The following is an 8,322-nucleotide window of genomic DNA, read 5'->3' on the forward strand; positions in this document are numbered from 1 at the left end:
CTATTATTATAGTTAAAAAGCTATCTTTCTATATTTACTAGTAAGTAAAGTAATAATTTCTTTTTTTATAGTAATCTAAGCTCTATAACTATCTTTAGGTTAATAAAGTTTTATTATATTTTACTATTAATTTAAGCTTCTAGCTATTTCCTTTTAATTTAAATAGGTAGTACTAAGTAATTTAATATACTTATTATTTATATTATTTCTAGAGTATTTATATCTTATTATAGACTATACTTTTTATATATCTATTACTTTATTATAAATAGTATTTATCTTTTCTTAAGGCATTATAGTAATTCTTTTTATAATTACTATTATAGTATCCTTTACTATTAATATAGTTATTATTAAATTCCTTATTAAATAATTACTACTAATATTACTCTTTTAGTTTATTATTAATATTATTATTTAAGGTTACTTATCTAGATAGTATATTATAGTTATTTAAGTATAGGCTATCTGCCTCCTATTATCCTTATAGCTCCTTTATACCTTCTAAGCTAGTGCTATTAACTAATAGTTCTTTCTTAAGGTATATATATTTTCCTTAAGTTAATTCTTTAAATTCTTTATTTATTTTATTAATTAGTTATTATAATTATCTAATTTTATTAAGTAGATCCTTATTTCTCTAGATCTCTTAGTAATAAGCTATACTAAATTATAGTTCTAGTACTTTAAGATTATTATACTATATAAAGGGTAAGTATCTTTTTATTTCTTTCTTAAGATATAGCTTATTATTAGGGGTTTTAGGTATTATAATTAAAAAATAGTTATTATTAAACTTATTTTACTTATATATATTATACTAATAGTTTTTATAGGAGATCTATAAAATACTTTAGTATTATTTATATATAAGGAGCATTTATATATTATCTTAAGAGTTAAATTCTTCCTTTTTATATTATAGGTTTATAGTATTATTAATATAATAGGCTTTAACTAGTATTATATTAATTATATTAGTATCCCTATATTTTCTAGCTCTTTATATATAAAAATCCTTATAGCTTAAGTATATCTTTCTTATTCTATTTACTTTATAAAGCAGTTTATACTTTTAGGTCTATTTCTATTTTATTTCTTTATCCCTATAGTAAAGGTATTATACTACTTATCTAGCTATACTTCCTTTATATCCTATATTTCTATTATTCTTATAATATTATAAGTAAAGTTAGTCTCTAGCTTTATATTCTATTTTTTAAGTTTCTTTTATATCTTAAAGTATAGTCCTAACTAGAATATTATTAATAATTTATAAAGCTTATTTCTACTTACCTTAACTAGAGGTAATTAAACTTCCTTATCTTATTATTTCTAAAGTTTATATTTCTTTAAGTTTCTTTTTTTACTTTTATTAGGCTAATTCTTGCTACTTTCTCTTTTCTTTATTCTTATATACTAGGTCCTTATATACCTCCTTTTAATAGGTATTTAACTTAGTTTTATATAGTATTGGGATTTATAGAGTATTTCTTTCCTTTATATTTTATTTTATAGGAAATTTATTTCTTAGTTTCTTAATAGAGCTTCCTTTATTTAAGTTTTATTTTCCCTTTAATATATTATCTTTATATAAGGCAGTTATTACTACTATATTATATATACTTTATATTATCTCTAGTATCTAGGTTTATTATATTATTTAGGGCTTATATTACTAGGTTAGTCCTAAAGTCTGCTTACTTTAATTAAGATCCTGTAGTTTTTATAATTCTAGATACTATTATACTATATACTTAAACTAGTTATAATTATAGTACTTATATTTAAATATATCTTATTATTATTAGCTATTAGTAGGCTATATTACTCCTAGTAATATAAGTCTTAAGTATATTTTATATAAAGTATTATTATAGTAATTACTTTATTATTATCTTTAATTATAAGAGTTACTTTAATTATTATTATTATATTATTAGTTAAAGTAATATAAATTAAAGTTATTCCTATACTTATAATTTACTTTCTTTTATTTATATTTATATTATTATTTATTAATCTTAATTACTATAGTAATATAGGTTATTAAGTTATTAAATCTATCTATAAGATATAATTTATTCTTAATTTCTTTTTTTAAGCTTTAGTAGTAGATTTCTATAAAAGTATTATTATTTTACTAAGTCTTAGTTACTAATTATTAGAACTTAGCTAAGTATATAGTATATAACTTCTGCTACTTAAGTATAAGTAACTTAGCTATAGCTTATTATTTCTTATTTATTACTTTAAAATTATCTTTAAGTACTTATTTAAAGTTTTCCTAATTTAAAAAGATATTTTAGGTCTCCTAATCCTATAAGTACTTATTATTATTAAGATAGTCTCTTAAAATAGGTTTAAACTATTCTTTAGCACTTCCTTAAATTAAAGGTACTATAAATAAGACTTTCTTAGTAATAGTATCTAGTTTATTAAAGAATATATAAAAATATTCTTTTATTTAAGTAAGGAATATATTTATATTTAATACTTATTTCTTAAAAGGTTCTAGCTTAGGTAGTTTTATAGCTTTATTAAGGTCTTTTCCTTACTATTCTTTATTACTATTATTAGCTATAGTAATATTCTACTAATTATTTATTTAAGCTTATAAGGTTTAAATTATATTATAAAGCTACTAAACTTTAGCTACTATCTTAGTATTACTAAGTAGTACTCTAATATAAGGTAGTGCTAGGGTAGTATTATTAGATATCTTAATAGTATAATATTACTTAATATAAATACAGTATAGTCTAAATAAGAGCTATTAATATATAACGGTTTAAGGTTTTAAATAGGGAAATTAGTCTATATTAAGTTTATATTATAGATTATATAAGGTATTATATTAAGTATATTAGTTAAGTTATATCTCTTAATAGTTAATAGTATATATTAGGCTTATTAAGGTAAAGAAGTTTTATTAATAGCTAGTAAGCTAAGTTCTATTTACTATTAAATAAATATATATATATACTTAGGCAGCTTATACTTAAGTAAATTAGGCTTATAGTAAGTTATAAGTTAGATTATAAATCTAATATATAGCTTATAATAGTAGTTCTCTAGTATATTATAAGTTAAGTATTAATTAGTAAAAATTAGTAGGGGCTATATAATATAAGCGCCCTTTCTATATTAGGTTATAATATATAAGCACTATAGAAAGGGGGATATACTAAAAGAAATCCTTTATTAAATTACTATTAATATTACTATTTATTACTTTAATATTAGTTATTATTTTATAAAGTAAATATACTTAATTAAATAAATTTTATTTAATTAATTATAGCTTTATTTACTTATTAAAAGGCTTTTTTAACTTTTAAATAAAACTTTTTTTTATATATAAAATCTTTTTTATTTTATATAATTAACTTTAATAGAATTTTTTAAGTAATTTTATTATATATAAATATTAAATATTATTTATAAAAAGTATATTTTTAAATTTATAAAAATTATAATTATAAAATTAATAATTATTATAATTTAAAAACTATAATAAGCTTTTAATTTAATAATTTAAGTATTTATTAAGTTTAAAATATTAATATATTATTACTTAATATTTAAAAATAGTATTTTATTTTAATATTAATTTTAAATAATATTAAAATTAAAATATAAATAATAAAATATTTTATATTTAAATTTAATTAAATTAAATAATTACTTATTTATTTAATTATTATAATTAATTATAAATACTTTTTTTATTAATTTTTATTAAAAAAAGATAAAATATCTTTATAATAATATATAAAGTATAACTAATAAGGTCTTATAATAAAAATAATATAATATAATACTTATTTTTTAATATATTATATATAAAGTATTATATATAATATTAAAAAATATAATAACTTTAAAAATAAGTCTTAAAGTTATATAATATTACTTTTAATCTTATAATTTAATTAAATAAGTAGCTTTAATTTATAAATATAAAAAGATATTTTCTTTAGCTTTAATAAGCTAAAGGCTTTCTTTATTATTACTTAATTAAAGTAATTAATACTAAAACTTTAACCTTAAAAGCTTAATTTTAAATAAGCTAGAAACTATAAAAACTATTTAAAGATATTATATTATATAATTAATATTAATAGCTATAACTATCTTATTATAATAATTAATCCCTAATTTAACTACTATTTTATTATTAATTTTACTTTATTTATAGTTTAGATATAAGGGTAATTAGTTATATGCCTAGGTATATATATTTAATTAATAGAGTTATTATTAACTTTAGGTTAATTTGACTTTTGCTAACTAACTTACACAAAAGTTAACCCTATTCCTTTATAGAACCCCGCTATTACCCTGCCTTTATCCAACTCTGTACGCAGACATACTGCCCAGCTATCTTGGCAGTTTTGCTGTCGTGGTCTTAGACTATGACCAGCCTGTCACCAATTCAGAAGCAGCTCCCCCTCTACTGTTAGGTCGGGGAACGTACTTTGTGATAGGTGTACCAGGCCTGGTATTCTTTTAATTAGGGTGAAGGAAGAAGGTTGGTATAGCTGCTAAGGGACCTGCAGGTAGTACTTATGCTACTTAGTTAAGGCAGTAATTATGCTACTTAAGGTAGATAAACCTTAACTGATTTTAAGCTTTATAATTCTAGCTTACTATAGGGGCCTTACTATTAAAGCTATTATATAAAAAGTTAAAAGCTTAATAGCCTTAAATAAGGCTAATAGTAATTAAAAAAAAAAAAAAAAAAATAATAATTAATATTTATATAAATAGTAATTTAATTAATATTAATAATCTTAATATTAATAATATTTTTAATTTATATAGCTTTTTTTAATATTTAAATATTATAAATAAAGACTTACTATATATTAATAAGTTAATATTAATATAATAAATTAATCTTATAATCTTTAATTATATTATAAGGCTTTTAAATATATAAAATATATCTATTATATTAACTATTATAAGTAAATTAAAAGCTTTAAAAGACTTAATTAATTACTTAAAGTAAAATTAAGATTTATTAATAAAATAATAAGCCTTTATTATAGCTATTAAATTAAGTAATAGTAATAGCTAATATTAAGTATAGTTTATAAAGTTAAAATATATAGTTAAAGTAATTAAATTAATAATATAAATATTATATTATAAGAATTAAAGGCTATTATAAAGTAAAAAAAAAGAAGTAAAAAAGGAAAAAAAAATAAAAAAGTAAATAATAAAATAAAAGTTTTAGTATTAAAAGAAAAACTATAAATATTAATAAGCTAAAGCTAGCTTAATAAGTTAGTAATAAATTAAATTAAATTATAAAGTAATATAAAGTAATATAAAGAATATAAATTAAAGGTAAATATAATTAATTAATACTTAATTATTAATTTTTATATTTATATTCTAGCTTTTAAAGTTATATTTTAAATAAGATTTATAATATTATTATTATTAATCTTTTAATTATAATTAAGTAAAAATAAAGATTATATATTTAATTAATTAATAATTTAAAGTTATAAGTTATTTAAGTTTAATATTTTAATTATAATTAAAATTAATAATATTAATTTAATAAAATAATTAAAATAAGAAATTTATAAATAATTTAAATTTAATTAATTCTTTAATAATTTTATAATTATTATAATAAGTATTTTTATTAAATAATAAATAAATTAAAAAAAGTTAAAATTATTAAAAAAATAAAATATCTTTATAGTAATATATAAAATATAGTTAATAAAGTCTTATAATAAAAATAATATAATATAATACTTTTTAAGTATTAATTAGCTATATTTACTTTTAATTTATATTCTTTATACTATTTTATATTACTTTATAACTTAATTTAATTTATTACTAATTTATTAAGCTAGCTTTAGTTTACTAATATTTATAGTTTTTCCTTTAATATTAAAACCTTTATTTTATAATTTACCTTTTTACTTCTTTTTTTTTTTTTATTTCCTTTTTTTTACTTTATAATAGCCCTTAATTCCTATAATATAATATTTATATTATTAATTTAATTATTTTAATTATATATTTTAATTTTATAAATTATACTTAGTATTAGCTATTATTACTACCTAATTTAATAGCTATAATAAAGGCTTATTACTTTATTAATAAATCTTAATCTTACTTTAAGTAATTAGCTAGGTTTTTTAAGGCTTTTAATTTACTTATAATAGTTAATATAATAAATATATTTTATATATTTAAGAGCTTTATAATATAATTAAAGATTATAAGATTAATTTACTATATTAATATTAATTTATTAATATATAATAGGTTTTTACTTATAATATTTAAATATTAAAAGAAAGTATATAAATTAAAGATATTATTAATATTAAAATTATTAATATTAATTAAATTATTATTTATATAAGTATTAATTACTATAATAAAATAGTTATAATTATTAATACTAATTATATAATATAATATCTTTAAATAGTTTTTATAGTTTTTAGTTTATTTAGAATTAGGCTTTTAAAGTTAAAGCTTTAGTATTAATTACTTTAATTAGGTAATAATAAAGAAAGCCTTTAGCTTACTAAGGTTAAGGAAAATATCTTTTTATATTTATAAATTAAGGCTATTTATTTAATTAAATTATAAAGTTAAAGGTAGTATTATATAATCTTAAGACTTACTTTTAAAGTTATTATATTTTTTAATATTATATATAATGCCTTATATATAATATATTAAAAAATAAGTATTATATTATATTATTTTTATTATAAGACCTTATTAGCTATACTTTATATATTACTATAAAGATATTTTATTTTTTTAATAATATAATACTTATTTTTTAATATATTATATATAAAGTATTATATATAATATTAAAAAATATAATAACTTTAAAAATAAGTCTTAAAGTTATATAATATTACCTTTAACTTTATAATTTAATTAAATAAGTAGCTTTAATTTATAAATATAAAAAGATATTTTCTTTAACTTTAATAAATTAAAAGCTTTTTTTATTATTATTTAATTAAAGTAATTAATATTAAAGCTTTAACTTTAAAAGCCTAATTTTAAATAAACTAGAAATTATAAAAACTATTTAAAAATATTATATTATATAATTAATATTAATAATTATAACTATCTTATTATAGTAATTAATACTTATATAAATAGTAATTTAATTAATATTAATAATCTTAATATTAATAATATTTTTAATTTATATATTTTTTTTAATATTTAAATATTATAAATAAAGACTTATTATATATTAATAAAATAATATTAATATAATAAGTTAATTTTATAATTTTTAATTATATTATAAGGCTTTTAAATATATAAAATATATTTATTATATTAATTATTATAAGTAAATTAAAAGCTTTAAAAAGCCTAGCTAATTACTTAAAGTAAAATTAAGATTTATTAATAAAATAATAGGCTTTTATTATAATTATTAAATTAAATAGTAATAATAGCTAATATTAAGTATAGTTTATAAAGTTAAAATATATAATTAAAGTAATTAAATTAATAATATAAATATTATATTATAAGAATTAAAAGCTATTATAAAATAAAAAAAAGGAAATAAAAAAAAAAAAAAAAGTAAAAAAGTAAATTATAAAATAAAAGTTTTAGTATTAAAGAAAAAATTATAAATATTAATAGGCTAAAGCTAGCTTAATAAATTAGTAATAAATTAAATTAAGTTATAAAGTAATATAAAGTAATATAAAAAATATAAATTAAAAGTAAATATAGCTAATTAATACTTAAAAAGTTAAAATTATAAAGAAATTATAGACTTTATTAATTAAGTTTTATAGCTTTTTAGCTAATTAAGTAATATATATATTTTAATTAAAGTTATTTAAAATACTATAACTTAAAAGTAATTTTATTAATTAAATTTATTAAGATTTTAGTTTAGCTAAAGACTTTATAGTTAATACTTTTATAGCTATTATTAAAATATTTAAGTCTTATTTATTAATTATTATTAAGTTAAGGCTATAAAATATTAAAAGAAATATTAAAGAAATAGCTTTATTTTTATTAATAAATAAAATATAATATTAATAGAAATAAAATTATAAGGCTTTAATATTATAATCTATTAAACTAGTAGTATTATATAATTAAAAAGGATTATATAATACTATAAGTAATTTAACTTAAATAAGCCTTAATTATTAATAATATTAATTATTTTATAGCCTTAATCTCTTTAATTTAACTACTATTTTATTATTAATTTTACTTTATTTACAGTTTAGATATAAAGGCAGTTAGTTATATACTTAAGTATATATA

The sequence above is a fragment of the Fusarium musae genome, chromosome 8 (assembly GCF_019915245.1).
Source record: "Fusarium musae strain F31 chromosome 8, whole genome shotgun sequence".
Taxonomy (NCBI): Eukaryota; Fungi; Ascomycota; class Sordariomycetes; order Hypocreales; family Nectriaceae; genus Fusarium; species Fusarium musae.